The sequence below is a fragment of the Chanodichthys erythropterus genome, chromosome 14, assembly GCF_024489055.1.
Source record: "Chanodichthys erythropterus isolate Z2021 chromosome 14, ASM2448905v1, whole genome shotgun sequence".
Lineage (NCBI taxonomy): Eukaryota > Metazoa > Chordata > Actinopteri > Cypriniformes > Xenocyprididae > Chanodichthys > Chanodichthys erythropterus.
Window position 1 is genome coordinate 4,358,941 of NC_090234.1, and position 22,353 is coordinate 4,381,293.

The 22,353-nt window shown below is 35.9% G+C and overlaps 1 pseudogene; it reads left to right on the forward strand.

Annotated features, from left to right (window-relative positions):
- The first annotated feature begins 10,469 nt into the window (after positions 1-10,469).
- LOC137036173 (protein NLRC3-like) lies at positions 10,470-20,832 on the forward strand (annotated as a pseudogene).
- The last annotated feature ends 1,521 nt before the right edge of the window (positions 20,833-22,353 follow it).

The window sequence follows — 22,353 nt, forward strand, 5'->3', positions numbered from 1 at the left end:
GCGGACACCAGTTGTCTCCTCAGCAAAAAACAGAGTGCGATTGCATCTGCTTCCAATTTATACCACCTGGTGGAGGCGGTGCACATACATGAGTCACTTTTTCAAAACTTTTCACACAGTGAGCACAACAGAAATCTATGTGGGCTAAACTGTGGATCATTTATGATTGCTTTGGCACAAAATGAATTCAATGACTACATCTTTCAAATTACATTTATTCTTTTCTCACACAACACGACACAACAAACACCAAAACTCTTTGCACTTTGCACATGCTAACTTTGCACATGCTTACATACTGTTTACAAAACTGATAAACTTAAATTCAAAACAATAACATAATACAAAACTGAATAAAATAGAAATATGCTGCATGTGTTGATAGTCTTTCAATTTTATTGTCATCCATTCAAAGGGGAAATAGTCAGAATAATGTGGCACTGTTATGTAAACATGGTTCATGGAACATAAACTGCAGTGAATTATAAACAATAGTGTTATTCTTGTTTTGTTAAGAAATTTAGCAAAATAAAACAAAGTTTAATGTTACCTGATTTAAGTGTTTTTAGGTCTGTGTTTTATGACTGACAAAGTGTGTTGTTGGGTGAAAACCTTTGCTAGAGTTCTGGAAGAATGAGTTGATTTGAGACATGAATGAAGTGTTTTGGTAGTTTTAGTTAATTTTGAATGTGCAATTAACTGCTGTGCAAAGATGAAAGTTTTTTAGGAGAACTGAGTTTTGAAAAAGAAACTTAAGTATTGAGAAATGTGTCCTAGCGATTATAAAAAAAATGTAACGATCATGCTTGTGTTATGCTTTGAATTATTAATTTATATTTGTATTATTCTCAAATATCATGTTTAATAAAAGTCTAAAAGAATAAATGTATTTTTATGCAATCCTGCAGCTGTTTTCATCGATCGTTCTGGTATCCCGATATAAATGTGCATTGGCGTGACTCTTTTAGTCTTGATTTGCTGTTTACCTTTTTTCAAATCTGCTGCCCCTAATAAAAGAAAAAAAATTGGTTGGATCTGGGAATGTAAAAAAAATATATCTTTAGAGGAATTTTTTTAAAAGATGTAATGTTCCTTAAACGTTCTTTCAACTTAAATTTGATTTAAATTCAACATTCTAGGAACATTGATTTGTAACATTCCAAGAACATAAAATTGTCCAGTTTCCTTAATGTTAGTAGAATGTTATTTAAAGGTTAGTATGATGTTCCTGAAACATTGTTTCAATCATTCAAACACCTGCTGTGAACAAACACTGAACAAACGAGAAATAAGAACACAAATTACGACTTTCTTCAACCACAGCCTTAGATGAACTGAAGATAAAAGACATTAAAATCTCTGGAGATCTGGGGCCGTATTCACAAAACATTTTATCTTACCACTAAGAGTTCTCCTAAATAGCAATAAAAGTTCTTAGCTAAGAGTTTTCTCTTTAAACCTATTCACAAAGCTGCTGAGACAAACTTTTACTAAGGAATAACTAGAAGTCTTAAGCTAAGAGTAAGGGCGGGGCTGACCTCGTTGCTATGGAGTAAACACACAGTGATTGGCTGATGGGGGAGAAGTCAGTGATTTAATCACAGAAATATTGTAGAATGAGGTGTCATGTTTCCATATTAAAATAAAGGTTTAAAAATACAAATGTTGCCCTATTCAAAATAAAATGTTGCCATATTGTTGCCATAAAGGTTTTAAAATATAGGCCAAGTGTCACTAATTAAACTAGTATATACAGTTATATATATATATAAATATATTTATATATATATATATATATATATATATTTATATTTATATATATATATATATATATATATATATATATATAAATATATATATATATATGTATGTGTGTGTGTTTTTTTTTTTTTTTTTTACTCTATTTGATCATTTGTAAGTGTGAACTAATGAAAACCACTGGCACAGGTAATCAGACAATCTTTATTTATTTGTTAAAGATTTTTTTTGGCGTCTCATCGTAGATTCAAATCTATAAATCAAAATGTATTGCATTTAGGAAGAAAAGGTTCAGCACCTAAGGCTCTGTCGCTATTGCCTCAATGGTGTTCAGTGTCTTTGGGTGGATTAGGACTGTTTGTGATTTGGTCTTACCCACGTAGAAGGCAACGTTCTCAGGACCTTACGCAATGTTTCCTAAAAGTTCTCAAAAGGTGATGAAATTTCTGAACCTTTACAGAACATTCGGGACGTTCCTAAAACGTCCTCTTTTGGTAATGAAAGTGCTGCAGTTCAAGGTTCCTTATATGACTTTAGGAGGATATTCCATTTTGGTTATTTTATGGTCAAAAAAAGAACGTTACAAAGAGGACATTTGGGACATTAACAGAACGTTCCCACACGGTCCTCTGTTGATCATTTAATAACGTTCCCGATATGAGTTTAGGGGAACGTTCCATTTTGGTTATTTTATGGTCATGCAAGAACGTTACAAAGAGGACATTTGGGAAGTAATCAGAACGTCCTATAGTAATAGTCCCCTAAAGAACGTCCTGAATGTTCCCTGAAGGTCCACCAAATAACGTTCCCCAAACCTTAAAAGAACTCCACATCGTGACCGTCTCTGAACATTCTCAGAACATCCACTGGTATTAAGAACGTTGTCTAGTAACGTTCCCAGAACATTCTCAGAACGTCCACTAGTGTTAAGAACGTTGTCTAGTAACGTTCCCAGAACGTTTAGAGACGGTCACGATGTGGAGTTCTTTTAAGGTTTGGAGAATGTTATTTGGTGGATCTTCAGGGAACATTCAGGACGTTTTGGGAATGTTTAGGGGACTATCACTATTACAAATGTCCTCTTTGTAACGTTCTTGCATGACCATAAAATAACCAAAATAGAACGTTCCCCTAAACTCATATCGGGAACGTTATTAGATGACCAACATAAGACCATGTAGCAACGTTCAATTTAATGTCCTAAATATCCTCATTGTAACGTTCTTATGTGACCATAAAATAAACCAAATTGGAACGTCCCCCTAAAATCATGTAATGAACCTTGAACTGCAGCACTTTCATTACCAAAAGAGGACGTTTTATGTCCCAAATGTTCTGTAAAATTTCAGAATTTTCGTTGCACAAGAACTTCGCCTTGTGTGTGTGTTTTATAGAAAATAATAAAGTTTGAAGGAGAGTGTTTGCTTTAGATGGGCTCTTGATTTTTGCTATTTAATTATTAGATTTTCTTTGGCTGCTTTAACTTTTCAAAACATGTTTGATATAGCAAAAGATGCAGGAGAAAGTCTGATCAGATGAATTTGATTGTTTAGTGCTGATGATTCACTGGTCTTCTCCAGAGTCTAAACTATGAGTGTGTTAAATGTCAGTTTTGCATCAACTTTTTTTCCCTCCTTTTTTATTAGTTTTTTTTTTTTTTTTTTTTTTAAATATTTTATACAGAGTTTTGAGCGGTGTCTTTTAGACTCACACAGACATCATGAATCAGCATATGATCCTCAACAATGGTGACACTAAAAAAAATCTTTTTTTTTTTGTGACTTTAGTAGCTTGTTTTGTGATGTTCATAGTTAATCTGTTTATCTGAAAATTTTGTCACCATTATGTTCACAGACGGTCACGATGTGGAGTTCTTTTAAGGTTTGGGGAAACAACTCCACAAACAGCATTACCAACTTCACTTATTACTAACCAGACTGACTTTATTTCTGTCACACGTCTACAGAACTTCTTAATGAGAATTAACAGAGGTTTAGATCTTGATGTCTTACTGAAAATGTTTTTAGTTCACCATCATGGAGATCAGTGTTTACTTTAGTTGGGCTCTTGACCCTTGACTTTTATGTTGCTTCTTTATCAGCAATTGCTGAGGTTTTCAGTAAACATTTCTGTATTGATAAAACAGGTCAACATGTCTATTTTAAAGGTGCCCTAGATCTTTTTTTTTAAAAGATGTAATATAAGTCTAATTGTGAAGTTTCAGCTCAAAATACCCCATAGATTTTTTTTAATTCATTTTCTTAATTGCCTATTTTGGGGCATAATTAGAAATGAGCCGATTCAGGGCTACTGGCCCTTTAAATCCCGTGCTCCACGCCCCAAGAGATCGCGCTTGCCTTAAACAACATAAAAAAAGTTCAAACAGCTAATATAACCCTCAAAATGGATCTTTACAAAGTGTTCGTCATGCAGCATGTCTAATCGCGTAAGTACAGTGTTCATTTTGATGTTTACATTGATTCTGAATGAGTTTGAGGCTATGCTCCGTGGCTAACGGCTAATGCTTCACTGTTGGAGAGATTTATAAAGAATGAAGTTGTGTTTATGAATTATACAGACTGCAAGTGTTTAAAAATGAAAATAGCGACGGCTCTTGTCTCCGTGAATACAGTAAGAAACGATGGTAACTTTAACCACATTTAACAGTATATTAGCAAAATGCTAACAAAACATTTAGAAAGACAATTTACAAATATAAAAATATCATGTTATCATGAATCATGTCAGTTATTATTGCTCCATCTGCCATTTTTTGCTATTGTCCTTGCTTGCTTACCTAGTCTGTTGATTCAGCTGTGCACAGATCCAGACATTCTGCCCTTGTCTAATGCCTTTCATAATGTTGGGAACATGAGCTGGCATATGCAAATATTGGGGTCATACATATTAATGATCCCGTCTGTTACGTAACAGTCGGTGTTATGTTGAGATTCGCCTGTTCTTCAGAGGTCTTTTAAACAAATGCGATTTATATAAGAAGGAGGAAACAATGGAGTTTGAGACTCACTGTATGTCATTTCCATGTACTGAACTCTTGTTATTTAACTATGCCGAGGTAAATTCAATTTTTGAATCTAGGGCACCTTTAATGGTCAAATGGCTACATTAAAGTGGTTTAAACAACTACTTCCAGTGTAGTTTTACTTACTTTTGGAATTAAAACTTTGTTTGAAAAAAAAAAAAAAAAACCTCAACCGATGTGATAAAATTAAAAGTGAGTATAAATAACACTGTCATGGTTAACTTTGTTTGAAACATGTTTTGTGTCATTTATGCATTCACAGACATCAGCATTCGGCATATGAAACAAAATACATTCATGGTTTCCAGCATGCATTGCGCCATGCATAATTTATGCAGCTGAATTGTTTTTTTGGATTGTCACCATTGTTGAGGTTTGTATGATAAGTGCTGATGTCTAAGTGTGTCTTATTTAACTTTCAAATACTTTTGAACAATCTTACACAAATCACTTTAGTGTTACAAATTACATTGGTTGAGTTTTTTTAATTTCATATCAAATAATGTTTCAATTCCAAAAGTAAGTAAAACTACACCAGAAGTATTTCTTAAAACCACTATAATGTAGTCATTTGACCATTAAAACAGACATGTTGACCTGCTTTATCAATGCAGAAATGTTTTCTTAAAACACCTGCAAATGTCAAGGGTCAAGAGTCCAACTAAACAACCCAACTAAAGCAAACACTGATCTGATCTCCATGATGGTGAACCCAAACTAAACATTTTCAATAAGACAACATCTAAACCTCTGCTAATTCTCAATAAGATCTTCTGAAGACGTCTTACATATTCAGTCTAATAGTAATAAGTGAAGCTGGTAATGCTGTTTGTGGAGCTGTTTAATCAAATCTTGAGAGATTTAATGTCTTTTATCTTCAGTTCATCCAAGGCTATGGCTAAAGAAAGTTGTAGTTTGTGTCATTATGTCTCTTTCTTTCAGTGCTTGTTCACAGCAGGTGTTTGAATGAGGGACATTATACTAACAATCTACTAATATTAAGGAAACTGGACAATTTTGTGTCCATGGAATGTTACAAATCAATGTTACTAGAATGTTGAATTTTAAATCAAAATTAAGTTAAAAGAACATTTGAGGAACATCATACCTTTTGAAACAAGTTCTTCTAATGTCAAGAAAACTGGAGATTTTTTCTGTTCCCAGAACCAACACTGAAAATTTAGAGAATGTTCTTATAACAAAATTCTGTTATCTGGGGTATCACCTTTACTGTGGATTGATCCTGGTCCTTCATCCTTCAGCATTTCTCCTCACCACCCTGATGGTAACTGATAGCTGAAAGCTATATTTACCTTATTAAAAGTAATAAAAGTTTAACTTCAATAATGTGTTCAGTCACATAGTCATTAGCTTAAAGCACTCTGCGCTGACAATGTGATACTGTTCTGTGACACTAGAGGGACTGTGATTGTCTTTCAGATGAACAAAGGTAAAACCAGATAATTAGAAGTGAAAGTAAAAGAGCAGGAGAGCAAGCAACGCTATTCCAGGGCTTGAAACCTTGTGACGCTGGATACTGAAACAGCTGCATAACTTGTGGTAAGTCCAGAATGTGTTCTTCATACAAGCTTGTAATTATATAAAAATGTGCTGGTAGTGTTTGTTTTGTTTTTCCTTCTTAACATTAAATTTCAAAACCTGGATACTTCTTTTATGATGTTATTTTTGGTTAACGTCTCATGTGCTGATATAATAGCTTTCTTAGGCTATCAGCTCTGACTAAAATAACAGAAACATTGCAAACTAAAGTGTTAAAGTAAATGACTTTTGCCATGTACTCAGATTTCATCAGATTAATATAACATATATAATATAAATATAATTATAGTTTGAAAGACTACAAAAAGACTATATACACTGAAAATGTATAACTGATTTATTGTTCATAACTGATTTATTTGAACTGTAATACAAATGTGATCAATTAGACTCATCAGTGCTGAATACTGTTGCACCATAATTAGTACAGTTGTGTTAAACTACTAGACTAAACCATTTTTAATTACTAAAATGGACTACAGTATTTAAAACAGTGTTCAGATTTCCAGTTCCTACATTCACTAACCTTATAATCAGAAACAGTAAAAAATGAGTATATGAATGTGCTGAGTATAACAAAAATACCTGAACTCAAAAAACCAGAAATAAACTAATAACTGAACTGTATTTTATTCATATATTAATACTAATAATTAATATACAATTTTTTTTAATTTGTTTTACATTCTCATCTTTATGTGTGTGTTTTGCTGTTACTGAGTATCAGTTCCTCTCAAAAGATAATGTGGTTTTTGGCATGTGATGGTGTCTGTCTGGGCAGACATGTGCCTTTCATTTCTCTTTCGTTTAAGTAAAAGAATAAAGAATAAAGAACCCTGTTCCCCAACAGAACCATTTCAGGAGGATATGGTTCTAAATACAACTTTTAAAAAACATCTTTGTTTATACTACTAACTATAGTATTATTTTATCATGTTATGATGAAGGTGATTCCACTCTAATGGCATTTAAATTAAGAGTTTAATGTGTCTGTAATGCTGTAACAATCTCAATATTAGTGATGTTACATCAATACAGATAAAAATAGTTCAATAATTTTCATATGTAAAAATGTTCATATGTAAATTTACTTTATTTGCGCTTGCACAAATTCATCAACAAATAATAATAACTTTCAAAATAATTACATTGTAACATAGAGGGAGTCCACTAGAGGCGAGCGTTGTTGAGAACCTATGTGCAGTTTTATTAAAGTGATAAATCCAAAACAGAAACATAAACAGGAACAAAAACAAAGACGTGACTTGACTTGACTTGACTTGACTTGACTTGACTTGACTTGACTTGACTTGACTTGACTTGACTTGACTTGACTTGACTTGACTTGACTTGACTTGACTTGACTTGACTTGACTTGACTTGACTTGACTTGACTTGACTTGACTTGACTTGACTTGACTTGACTTTAAACACAAACACACACCAAACAGTGGGTTACATAAAACAAAGCTAGACCAGATTACAATGGAACATGAGGGCTATTTATACAGGGAGACTAATGACAAACAAGGAACACATGTGAACAATCAAGACAGAGGACCAATGGCAAGACAGAACTGAAATCACATGACAATGACAACCAATCAGAACATGACACATGAGACAGGGGAAGCACATGACATGAACACATGAGGGCAAAGGAATCAAGACACAAAACACATGGCAAAACAAACAAAGCATAACAATGAAAACAAACCATAAACAGTGAACATGAAACAATACCAAAACAAGACATGACATGACATGACATGACATACATACATTAAACATTCAGTGCAAAGTCAGGAGTAGGATGAAGTAAAAATTCTTATTTAACCTACCCCAAAACACCCAAAATATATACATTTCATTCATCAACCACGTGAACAAAATCCACCATTTCATAATATATCATAGTCAACCATAGTCTTTGCACAAACAGCTGAATTGCGTATCTCTTACCACAAATTTGGTTAGTCCCAGACAAATGTACCCCACCCCAGTCCTTTGTGCTGTGATGTAATAAAAGGTCCAAACAGTCATGAAACGAAAATAAAACATGAGTCAAGCACAGCATTACATGAAATGGAGTCAAAAGAACATCATACAACTTGATAACCTTGATTTAATTTACATTCTTACACAACACACTGATGCAAATTCAATATCAATATGTAGAGGTGCTACAATGCAGTTTCCAAAAAATACTGTGAGCTAAAGCAATTTAACTTTGGTAAAAGCATCACAGAAACTGTGTTTCCAAATTAAAGTCTGTAATCAACATCTCAAACACTCTTTTGAGAAGTAAAAAAAAAAAATATTAAACAAATATTAATATTTGACTTTTTTTCCTATAATCTGTATACTATTTTTTATATTTAAAATTATGGAAAAATGTGATACAGATCACTTAAACCATACATGGAAGCGTGTGCATCCTTATATGGTTACCAGTGGAGCCTGAATGGCATCTAATGAAAACGTTTGGAACTGCGCACAAAAAAAATCTTACATAAAGTTTTTTTTTTTTTTTTTAGATATCAATCTAAAATATGGCATTTGGCATATTTAGATTGTGGCATGAAATATTGCTATGATGAGCTTGTAGCTGATTACAGACATGTTGATTGCAATAATGCATTGATCTTGTCATTGTAAATCGATTTCTGCACACTAACGAATGCTTTCATCATGACTAACAGTGCAAACACAATGCAAATAAGAGATTTGTTGATTCTAAGAGGAGTTTTGGCAAGAGTCCAGAACACTTGCACTCTTTGATTGACAGTTCGATTGTAAAGGGAGCATTCTTTCGCTTTGTATATATAATTTAATCATTTTCATCCTACTAAGAGAAACAATAGTAAGTTGACTGTTTAGTCACTGGTTTGAATACTGACAATGAAGGATTTTGAGACAAAAACATCTTACTGTAGGCCTACATGAATTATTACATATCAGAAATCAGTGTCATTTTGGTTAGACATGTACACATAATCTATACATATCAAACGATCTGTAACAAAGCAATAGTGACACAGCAAAAACTTTTTTATTCACATAAGTGTGCTGTGCCATTCCTGTCATATCCAATAAATAAGGGACAGCATTGTTTTTTGTTTTTTTTATTTATTTTTTTTTTATTTCAGGCTTTCTGCAAATCCAATGCAGCTACTGTTTTTCCACAACCTGGCACTGCACTACATTTTGCACTCTTCAAAGGAATGTTTATCGCTTAGTTGCTCAAACCAGTGTTAGCCTCACGTCTGTTATTTACCTACTACTACTTGTCCTGCTTGAAACAGTGGGGAGGGCTTCTGAAGTTTAGGGTTAGTGATGTCACCTGGCAAGATACTCGTTGTAGTCCCTACCAGCCATTTGTTGTAGACCTCAAAAAGTGATTTCTGTAAAAGGAAAATCTCCATTTGCATGAAACTTTGAACGTCATAACTTTGCAGATGTTGTTCGTGCTCAAACAACAATATTACACACTAACTAAAGTCATGTTGCATTGCCAGCCACTGAGCTTGCTCCTATACCTTAAAATGACTGGTTGGCTTTCACTAGAGCACTTTGCAGCATGCTTTCAAATTTTCCCTGAAACCCTCTACCTTCACCAGCTCCACATATATAGATCTGCTATGGGTTATTACTGAATAAATGCTATTCTTGCAGCAGCAGTGTGTCTTAAATGCTCACAGCAGTGTATCGGTGTATTTATTGGCAGTAGCAAGTTCTTGTACTTGCTTTGCAGCAACATCATAAGCAATAATCTACAATAAAAGCAATAGCCAACAGCAGCAGCAATTCAGCAGCTGCAGCAAAGCAGATCTATTCCAAGACCAAATACATTGTCATATCTATTACCATTCTTCTACCAAATCTTCTGCAGGTTGTCATGATATTGACACTGATATTTCCGACAACTCAAAAATCAAAACTGGCCAAATTGACCCGCAACAGTACATGAGGGTTAATCTATATTCTAGTCTGTACACCTGTGAACAATTGTGTAACTTTGAATTGCAACAATACATGTAACTTCATCATTTTATGGTATGTATTATGTAAAACTGTACATTTAAGCTATACAGCTAGTATGGTTAAAATGGCATTTTGTTTGTCTTTAGGCAACATCAGTATGGCTGAGAAACAGAGATCAGAGTCTCCAGAAACAAATGATGTGTCTGTGAAGAGTAACAGATCTATGTCTCAAACCATTAACTTCAGTGATGCACCAGAGACCTCTGACCTCAGGGAGGATGAAACACAGGTATCCTTTCAGGGGAAGATTGGAGACCAAATAGTATATGATAAAATAAAGATGGTGAAAGACCAGCACAGAATGGGCATGAAGAAAAAGTATGAGAGATTATTTGAGGGAATCAAACTCCAAGAGAATGAAACCCTCCTGAACAGGATCTACACACCACTTTACATCATAGAGGGAGAGAGAGAAGGAGTGAATGAAGAACATGAGGTTTTACAGATGGAGAAAACAGCCAGAACACAACACTCACAAGACACTCAAATCGAAATTAATGACATCTTTAAAGCTCCACCTGAACCAAGATGTGAGAAGAAAGACCAAATTAAGACTGTTCTTACTAAAGGCATTGCTGGAATTGGAAAAACCATTTCTGTGCAGAAGTTCATTCTAGACTGGGCTGAGGGAAAAACCAATAAGGATGTAGATTTCATGTTTAAGCTTCCATTTCGAGAGCTGAACTTGATCCGAGATCATCAGTACAGTCTTCACCGGCTTCTGCTGAACTTTTATCCTGAACTTCAAGATCTGGACTCAAAGATTTATGAGGAGTGTAAAGTTGTGTTCATCTTTGATGGTCTGGATGAAAGCAGAAATCACACTAATGTTTTCAGATGCTCAGAAAGTTTCTGATGTGACTGAGACTTCATCTGTGGGTGTGCTCATGTCAAACCTCATGAAAGGAGAGCTGCTTCCCTCCGCTCTCATCTGGATCACCTCCAGACCAGCAGCAGCCAATCAGATCCCTTCCAAATACATCAACCGTCTGACAGAAATTGATGGATTCAATGATTCCCAGAAGGAGGAATATTTCAGGAAGAAAAACAGTAAAGAGCATCAAGCTAGCACAATCATCTCACACATCAGAAGAGCAAGAAGCCTCCACATCATGTGCCACATACCCATCTTCTGCTGGATCTCATCCACTGTGCTTCAGAAGCTCCTGGAAGAAGATCTAAGTGCAGAAATCCCTCAAACTCTGACTGAAATGTACATCCACTTCCTGCTGATTCAGATCAACATGAGGAATCAGAAGTATGAAGAAAGAGATCCAAAGAAACTCCTGAAGTCCAACAGAGAAGTGATTTTGAAACTTGCTGAAGTGGCATTTAAACAGCTGATGATGGGCAATGTGATGTTCTATGAGGAGGACCTGATTGACAGCGGCATAGACATTACTGAGGCTTCAGTGTATTCAGGGATTTGCACTGAGATCTTTAAAGAGGAATCTGTGATTCATCAGAGGAAAGTCTACAGCTTCATTCATCTGAGCATTCAAGAGTTTCTCGCAGCTCTCTATGTGTTTTACTTTTATGTACATACAACTATGGAGGGGCTAAAGAATTTTGTTTCAATACAAAATCTTCTTAAAGGTGCAGTAGATAAAGCCATTGAGAGTAAAACTGGACATCTGGATCATCTCCTGCGATTCCTGCTGGGCGTGTCACTGGATTCCAATCAGAGACTCTTACAGGATCTGCTGACACACACAGAGAACAGCTCAGAGAGCATCAGGAGAACCACACAGTACATTACAGAGAAGATCAAAGATGGACATGGACTCTCCACTGAAAGATCCATCAATCTGTTTCGCTGTCTGCTGGAAGTGAAAGATCAGACTCTGTCAAAAGAGATTCAGGAGTTTGTGAAATCAGACAAACATTCAGAGAAGAAACTCTCTGTTGCTCACTGCTCAACAATTGCTTACATGTTTCAGATGTCAGAGGAGGTGCTAGATGAGCTGGACCTCAAGAAATATAACACATCAGATGAGGGTAGAAGAAGACTGATACCAGCAGTAATCAATTGCACAAAAGCTCTGTGAGTGTAAATACACACACACACACACACACACACATGAGCGCGCACACACACACAAATGTTTGTTTTTGTGAATTGTGGGGAAATTCCATAGACATAATGGTTTTTATACTGTACAAACCGTATTGTCTATCACCCTACACCTAAACCTACCCATCACAGGAAACGGTGCACATTTTTACTTTCTCAAAAAACTCATTCTGTATGATTTATAAACCTTAATTGTTATATAGTGTCCTCATAAAGCACCCTCTCCTTGTAATACCTATGTCGTACCCATGTCATTATACAAATTTGTGTCCTGATATGTCACAAACACACACACACACACACACACACAAAGATTCACAATACTTAAAATAAGATGATATTTGTATACTTCAATTGCATTTGTCCTTGGCTAATCCTCAGTATAAAAAAGTAACATCCTCTTTCCTTATATTTTCTCCCATAGTTTTTCTGGCTGCAATCTCACTGCTCAGTCCTGTGAAACTGTGTCATCAGCTCTACAATCCTCAAATTCTGTTCTAAAAGAGCTGGACCTGAGTAACAATGACCTACAGGATTTAGGTGTAAAGCTGCTCTCTAATGTGCTGAAGAGTCCAACCTGTCAGCTAGAGATACTGAGGTGTGTAAAAACATTTTCACACAGAAGTAAACATGTACATTGGGCATATAGCATATAGCATATAGCATCCAGCACAGTTGCTCCTTTGCGTTTAAAAAAGATTAAAGAAAATAACACTGTGGTACAACAAGCACACTCTGGCCCTTAAGAGAGCAGTCAGAAAAAATGTAACGCAGCTGGAAGAAAACAAAATTAGGTTTTTGCATTTCGTGGAGAGAGAGCATAATTTGCGTACAGAAAAGCCTTAAAAAATGCTATATCTGATTATATTTCAACACTCTTAGAAGAAAACAAACACAACCCTAGTAATTTATTTGATACAGTGGCTAAATTAACAAGAATTAAATCTTCAACCCCAACCCAGAGTGCGCAGAAGTCACCAACTTTCTGCAGAGTCAATAGCTACAGACCTCCAAACTTCATGTGGCCTTCAGATTAGCTCAAGAACAGTGCGTAGAGAGCTTCATGGAATGGGTTTCCATGGCTGAGCCGCTGCATCCAAGCCTTACATCACCAAGTGCAATGCAAAGCATCAGATGCAGTGGTGTAAAGTATGCAGCCACTAGACTCTAGAGCAGTGGAGACATGTTCTCTGGAGTGAAGAATCATGCTTCTCTGTCTTGGCGGTTGTCAGGAGAACGGTACTTGCCTGACTGCATTGTGCCAAGTGTAAAGTTTGGTAGAGGGTGGATTATGGTGTGGGGTTGTTTTTCAGGGGTTGGGCTTGGCCCCTTAGTTCCAGTGAAAGGAACTCTTAATGCTTCAGCATACCAAGACATTTTGGACAATTTCATGCTCCCAACTTTGTTGGAACAGTTTGGCGATGGTCCCTTCCTGTTCCAACATGACTGCGCACCAGTGCACAAAGCAAGGTCCATAAAGACAAGGATGACTGAACTTCGTGTGGAGGAACTTGACTGGCCTGCACAGAGTCCTGACTTCAACCCAATAGAACACCTTTGGGATGAATTAGAATGGAGACTGCGTGCCAGGCCTTCTCGTCCAACATTAGTGCCTGACCTCACAAATGCGCTTTTAGAAGAATGGTCAAAAATTCCCATAAACCCACTCTTAAACCTTGTGGAAAGACTTCCCAGATGAGTTGAAGCTGTTAAGCTGCAAAGTGTGGGCCAACACCATATTAAACCCTACAGATTAAGAATGGGATGTCATTAAGTTTATGTGCACATAAAGGCAGGCGTTTCAAAACTTTTGGCAATATAGCGTATGTAATTCAGTTCCGTGAAAAGGCAAGATGCCTTAAGCGGATTGTGTTCCTGTTGAGAAGTGTGAATGTGGAGAAAAGCTACTCTGTGAGGACAGAATGCCATTAATTTTTCAAAAAGTCACAATTAACAGATACATGATAAAAATACTACTATATCTACTATAATTTAAGTAATAATGTAACATGAGATCACAATATTTGATTCAATGTATCTCTCTGTAGGTTGTCTGGCTGTATGGTGACAGAGGAAGGCTGTGGTTATGTGTCTTCAGCTCTGAGTTCGAACCCCTCTCACCTGAGAGAGCTGGATCTGAGCTACAATCACCCAGGAGAATCAGGAGTTAAGCTACTCACTGATAAACTCAATGATCCAAACTGCTTCCTGCAGATACTTAAGTATGATACTTTGATCTGTGCATGTTTGTGGTGGGAGTTTTTGAACTGGGACTCCTGACTAAATTATGCCTAAAGAGGGAAATACATTCTCCTTTGAGATTCAAACATTGGCCTTGATAAATATTTATTTGATCCAGAATGGTCTCTCTTCTTACTGAATCATAATCTGTTTCATTTAAATCATAATCTAAATGTCATATAGCTATATATTTACAGTTACGTCACATGATTTAAAAGGCCAAAATATACCACATTTGGTCTTTTGTACAAAATTTGTCTACAAAATGGTGTACCTATGTTTTTATAGATTAATTTCAACAGGTAATCAAGGTTTGAAAATAGCATTTTATTCCACATAAGAAAACAATTTTTTAAATTGTATCTTACTGTATTTAGAAACTTTTGAGGAAATGTACAAAAAAATTTATTAGGTTAAAAAAAATTACATGGATTTGGAGTTGTTAGGACAGATGAGTGGTTGTTGGTCATATTATGTATATGTATATTATGTGTATTTTGCTCTTTAAATAATAATACTGTAATCTTTGATTTATATTTTTCTCTTTTTAGTTTGGACCATGAAGATCCTCTTAGAATCACTCCAGGACTGAGAAAATGTAGGTCATGTTTCTCATTCTGTCTCTCACATGTGACCCTACCTGTGAAAACCTGGATAAAGTCGCATAATCTAACTAGAATTTACACTTCCTGAAGAAAATGTGAATAGTGCATGCAGTAGCAAAACTCAGCATTTGGTTGCTAGGGTGTTTCTAGGCAACTGTTAAGGTGTTCTGAGTGGTTGCTAGGGTACTTTGGGTGGTTGCTAGGCGGTTGCTATGGTAACCTGGGTGGTTGTTAGGGTGTTGCTATGCTGTTGCTATGCGGTGGGTAGTTGACACAGATAATTACTATGGAGTTTTTATAAAGTTCTTCATATGTTTTTAACCTGATTTAACACTTAATATTAGCATGTAGATATTCCCTGCTTGCATGTGTAGCATGTTAAATGCCCTGTTTGCTAGCATGAATCAAAAGAGCCAACCACCATGTCTTTATGATGTTTTGATTCAAGGATATAGGCCTTGCTAAATGGTTGCTAGGGTACTCTGTTTGGTTGCTAGGGAGTGTCTTTGCATCTGCCAGTGGTGATAATCCAAAGCTTGTCAGTTATAAACCCACCCTATGATGCTCATATTTGTAGATATCCTTCTTTGGGTTTGAGTTGCTATGATGCTCTAAATGGTTGTTAGGGCATGGCTAGACAGTTAGCAGGTTTAAACTAATAGACTGCATGTCTGTCCAAATCAAAAGAGCCAAACCCACATATCTTTGTGATGGTCTGATTATCCCTCTCATCTACTTTCAATGGGGTGATTGCTAGGGTGCTCTAAGTGGTTGCTAAGTGGTGGCGGCTATGGTGAAAATTTTAGCTCATTGGCTTATTGGCTGCTTAATAAGATGTTAAATGAGTGAGAGAGAGTGAGAGATAAAGAGTTCCTCAGGCCAGATTTGACACCTCATTCATGGGTCTAGGACAAACGTGTGGAAGAATAATAAAAAGAATATAAGAGAACACTAATGAAGCACCATTAATTGACCCTTCGCCGGGAGTTTGATTGACAAGCGATCTAACAGATCAGAACGCTGAATCCGTCATCTTGTCCGACAAAGCAGTCAGTGTTAGAAGATTAACCTTGGTGGAGTTAAACTTGAAAAATGGTGAATATTGACGTCTTTCCGCGTTTGAAACAACATTCGTTCTCATGTTCATTCATGTTTATTTGATGCTATAAATAGACTAGTAGGAAGTGACGATCGGTTCACGAGCCGCCTGAGCTGAGGCGCTATTGGAATCTGTCACAACACATTAAAGAGCCACAAAACTCTTTTTATTGTTTGAATTTCTTAAAAAAAACTACACAGTTTGAAAGCTGGGGCTTTGTTTAATATCATAAGTAACCTGCTCTGTCTTGTCTGTCGACGCGTTGTCAGTTTCCTCTTTGCTCCGCAATGTATTTTTCACTGCATGTGGTGTGACAGTGCCACGGCTTGCTGGACAAAACAACAGTAACTAAAGGGAGCGGGTCTTTGCAAAGGGTCAATTGTGAGATTAAAGGATTAGTTCACTTTCAAATAAAATTTTCCTGATAATTTACTCACCCCCATGTCATCCAAGATGTTCATGTCTTTCTTCCTTCAGTTGAAAAGAAATTAAGGTTTTTGAGGAAAACATTCCAGGATTTTTCTCCTTATAGTGGACTTCACTGGACTCCAAAAGGTTGAAGGTCAAAATGTCAGTTTCAGTGCGGCTTCAAAGAGCTTTAAACAATACCAGACGAGAAATAAGCGTCTTAACTAGAGAAACGATGAGTCACTTTGGAAAAAAAATACAACTGTATATGCTTTATAAACACAAATGGTCGCCTTACACACGCTTCCGCCAAAAGCGCACATTCGTATTCTTCAAAAAGTTTACGCTGTATTTCCTACGCCACTTGTTCCCAAATCTGTCCTGGAGGACCCCCAACCCTGCACCTGATTCAACTCATGTGCCTCATTAGTAGAGATAGCAAGACCTGAAATGGGTGTGTCAGAAATAGGGAGACATACAAAATGTGCAGGGCTGGGGGTCCACCAGGACAGGTTTGGGAACCACTGTCCTATGCCTTCTCATTCTACTTATGGAAGAAATTTAACTGGTGCTGCGTTCGTTCCGTAAGTAGAATAGGGAAGGCATAGGACATACCGTGTAAACTTTTTGAAGAATACGAAAGTGCGGTTTTGGCAGAAGCACTTACAAAGGTGATCATTTTTTTATATAAAGCATATACATACTTTTTTTTTTGAAAATTACATCAAGGACCAGAAGGCTACATACTACATACAGATACTACATAATAAAATACAGATAATATACAGATAATACAGACAAGCAGCAATCAGGTCAATGTCGGGAAAGGCAAGAAAACTGTGACTTAAGCCAGGTTCCTATTTATTTTTTATCCGTGGATTTATTTGTCATCACCAAAATTTCATGAACAGCTTATTCATTTTGTAACTCAACATTCTGCCAAGACAACCAGCTTATTTTAAGGACATGTTATGCCTGCTACATGTGGAAATAATTTGGATTTGGATGCTGATGTGCTGGACTGATGAATTCCCTAACTGATAACGGCACGTATGGAGTGCAAGGAACAGAAAGACAGTGTGCAATCCCAAATTCAACTCTCATTTCACTTGAACAGTCAGATACACACAGAATTACAGTTCTCACACAGACAATCTGCTATGCACAATAAATTTCCCAGTGTTAAATCAACACTGGCCTGTGTTTATATGGGAACCACCAGCAGGGTGTTAAAAGTAACACCAAAAAAAGTGTTAGATTTAATTAGTTACTTAAGTGATTAATTGAGTGATGATTGCTTGATTATTGATTAAGACACCTGATGATAACAAACCATGTGTTAGTTGGGATCTTGACCCTTTATTTTTTTTTAATATTAGATTTTCTCTGGCTGCTACAAATTTGTGTTTATAAAGCACATTTGTTATTGTTTTTTTAGGGGCTCTATGTAAGAATTTCACTTGAATAAAGCATAAAAATACCCCAATATGTTTGCAGATATTTAGGGAACATGCTAAGTTCACCTACTTGTTTCTCAGAAAATCAATGCTACAGCCACATATTATTTCGACATCACAGGTTGCCAGGAAAACACCGCATATTGCAGCTATGGAAACCAACAAACAAACTGGGTCAGAGAATTGCAGAATCTACCTGACCTAAAAAGCCTCTACATTCATCTAAATATCTCTATGAACGACAGCATATTAAAACAGATAAATCAACTCATCAGCTTACAGTGTGTAAGTCTCCTCAGCTTTCATTGTGAATTGCGCTCCCTCTTGTTGCTGGCAACCCGTGTCTTTGAACGAGGGGGCGGGCCAAACAATATTTTGAATTTGGACTGCAGTACCTATTTTGAACACTGGGCATCATTCCTACATAGAACCCCTTTAATGATGATGACGTTATCATCATGTAATGGCCTGGCCTGATGTCTCTCAGAGTCTAAATATTTGAGTATTTGCTTGGTGTGTAACTTTATTATTGGTGATTGTAGCTATATGATTTTGCAGCTTGAGATACAACAGCAATATAAACTATTTTAAAAATACATTGTTCACAGAAGTATCTGTGTTTAGGCACACACAGACATCAAGAATCATCATATGATTCTCAAGAACAGTGACAATAAATAAAATACTGACAAACAGATCAACTCTGAACATCGCAAAACAAGCTATTAAAGTCACAACAAAACAACAGCAAACAGGATCAATCGATGAAAATTACAGGACATTTCAGCTACATAATGTATTCATGATGGGAGTAATGGATGAATTTTGATTGGCTCCAATCATGCACATCAACATTATGCACTTTGTTTGATTGTCACCATTGTTGAGGTTCATATGTTGATTCTTGATGTCTGTATGTTTTTTTAAACTTCAGCTTATAAAAGCACTGCTGGATCTCAAGCTGAAAATATAAAATAAAATATGTATTCAACCAGTTAATAATGCATAATGCATAATGATTGTGGCATCATCTAAACACAACCATCATGACCTGTGCTGCATTTCCTAAAAGCATTGGAAGCCGAAGCTGATCGTAGAACAATTGCAACAAATGGTTTCTACAATCAACTCAGGCTTAAAATGATTTTGAGAAACACAGCCCAGATCAGCCCAGCCCAGATAACAAATGTGCTTTACAAACACAAAGTTAGAGCAGCCAGAGAAAAACTTATATTTAAAAAATAAAGGGTCAAGAGCTCAAACACGTATCGCCATGGTGACTTCAAACTAAACGTTCATTAAAACATTAATATCTAAACTTTTGTAGGCGTATGACAGAAATAAAGTCATACTGGTTAGTAATAAGTGCAATAAGTGGGAAGTCAGTTGTAGTTATTGTGTCTGTAGTTATTTTTCCTGTTCTTGTTTCTCTTTCCTTCAGTGATTCTGCCTATTAACATGGAGTGCTATCACTAATTGTGAATCACCACTTAATTAATTACCTAATTATCTCATTAACACCCTGTAGTCTGGACACATATGTAGACTGAGAGGTGTTAATTTAACTGGGGATTTTGCTATGGCACATAGTCAGGATAATTATGGTTCAAATGTGTTTTTGCAGATTCAGTTTTAAAAATAAGCTTGTTTTTACATTAGAATTTCTCAAAAACATGTTTTTCTGAGCCTGAAATTCAGCAAATCTTTGACATGGTCTTACTTAGTCAATATTAAAAATATCAAGGTTTAATTTTCACTGAATATTCGTTACATTATGTAGGATGATTTTATGTAGAAAACAGTGAATTACACAAAAGAAAATTTCTTTAGCAGGGTTTTCACAGGTGGAGTCACATTCGTAAGCATGCTATGAACTGTAAGCTTTATATACATTGGCATACACAAGAAAAAAGTTACTAACAATAGTAAGGAAAAGCCAATAAAGTATACAATGTCTTGTTTTATCTAAATGTTATGCAGCGCTGACACATTTATTATCTGTCTTCTTATTTTCAGATGCCTGTGATCTCACACTGGATCCAAACACAACAAACACTCATGTCATTCTGTCTGAGGACAACAAGAAGGCAACATATGTGGAAGAGCAGCAGCTGTATCCTGATCATCCAGAGAGATTTGTTGGCGGTGAGCGGGTTCTGTGTCAAGAGGGTCTGACTGGACGCTGTTACTGGGAGGTTGAATGGCGCGGATGGCCTCATGCAGCAGTGACATATAAAGGAATCAAGAGGAAAGGAGGGAGTGACTGTAGGTTTGGATACAATGACAAATCCTGGAGTCTGGATTGCTCTGATAACAGATTCACTGTCTGGCACAATAAAAAGAGAACAGACTTATTAGTCTCTTCACCCCTGTCTAATAGAGTAGGAGTGTATCTGGATTGGCCGGCTGGCACTCTGTCTTTCTACAGCATCTCTGACATACACACACTCACACACTTACACACAATCAACACCACATTCACTGAAGCCCTCTATGCTGGATTTAGGGTTTATGATTCTGAAATGACTCTGTGTCATATTTAATGAAAAAGACAAACTCTAATGTATACACGCTTCATCATTTAATCACATGTAAATTTAAAGTATTATAAGTGAGCCTCTGGCATGATTTTTATACAGAACATTTTATAGACCTTTTCTGATAAAATATGGTTTCTTTGGCCAAGCCCTTTATTGCATTGGCTCTTGTCTTGCTTTTAATAAAATTGTTTAAATACATCCACAAATAACATTTAATTATTCTAATTATTTCCTTGCCATGAGAAAGAGAAGAGCAAATAGCTGCAAAAAAGAGCTTAAAAAAGATCACTGTGAAATGTTTCACAGATTGCACTTTTGTTGTTTTCTGTTAGGATCAGAGAGAGCATTAAACTGTTACAGGCACTGTTCATTTTTTTTTCATGGTAATCATTAACTAGACTGTCAAAATTCTGATAATCAAATTCTGCAATGTGATAATGAATGTATTTTGTGTTAAAATACTCCTATAATGGTCATGTTAGTGATAAAAACATGAAAGTGATTGCTGTTGAAATAGGAGAAACTTCATTGTGACCTACACAGTATGTTATTAAATAAAAGATTTTGTCATATTATATTTTCTGGATTATTATTGCAATTTAGACATTATTATTCTTACAAATTACAAATGTCTTTGGCTAGTACTTGTATTTATATCTTCAACATAATTAACATTTTGCACAGTAAATTCACCGGTGTTGGGGGTGCGGGGGGTAATGACTTATTTACACAGTTAAAGAGTTGCATTCTCATGCTAAACATGGCCAAAGTTTCAAAACACGAGTTGGACGTATGACTGAGTATTTCTGTGCCATTCATTCCTTGATGAAGTATTCAGCATTTAAATGCGACGTAGCCTCCGAAATGAGATGCAGCTCCTGTCGCCAAAGGAGTGTGTTTTTGGTTGTGAGGAAAAGATTACCTTTGTCAGCTTCTCAAAGAACACATCGTCAAGGGAACAGTGGATGAAGTTTATTTTTTCGGGGCAGCAACAGATTTACTTTATTTAGTAATAGTTTTTAAATGACAGTTGTTTTTCAGAACAAAGGTCCAAAAAGGAAACTAGAGTACATTTATACATTTGGTATACCGTACTATTGTTATAGATATATATCCCTGATACAAACAGTTGCAAACAGATCACAGTGTTAACATCAGAAGGGTGTGGGGAGGAAAAAATAAAAATAAATAAGTTAATACTACAATAACAAGATAATAATGGTTAGGTAAATAAATTTAAGAGTTACAAAGGTATAATGCAGTATGAAAACAAGTACAAAGTTATCACATTCCTAAGTGATCTAATACTGGCTTTCATATTTTCCAAAATATATCTAGCTTATTGTTGTTAATAAATCGTACCTTCTCAATGTAAATAATAATCACTAGCTCACTCAACAACACATTTAATGTTGGAACAATGTCCATTGTCCACCTCTGAAGAATCAATCTGTTTGCAAGAACCATAAATAAAGAAATACACTGTCTTTCATATTTACTAAAAGAAGGTACAGAAATTGCCCT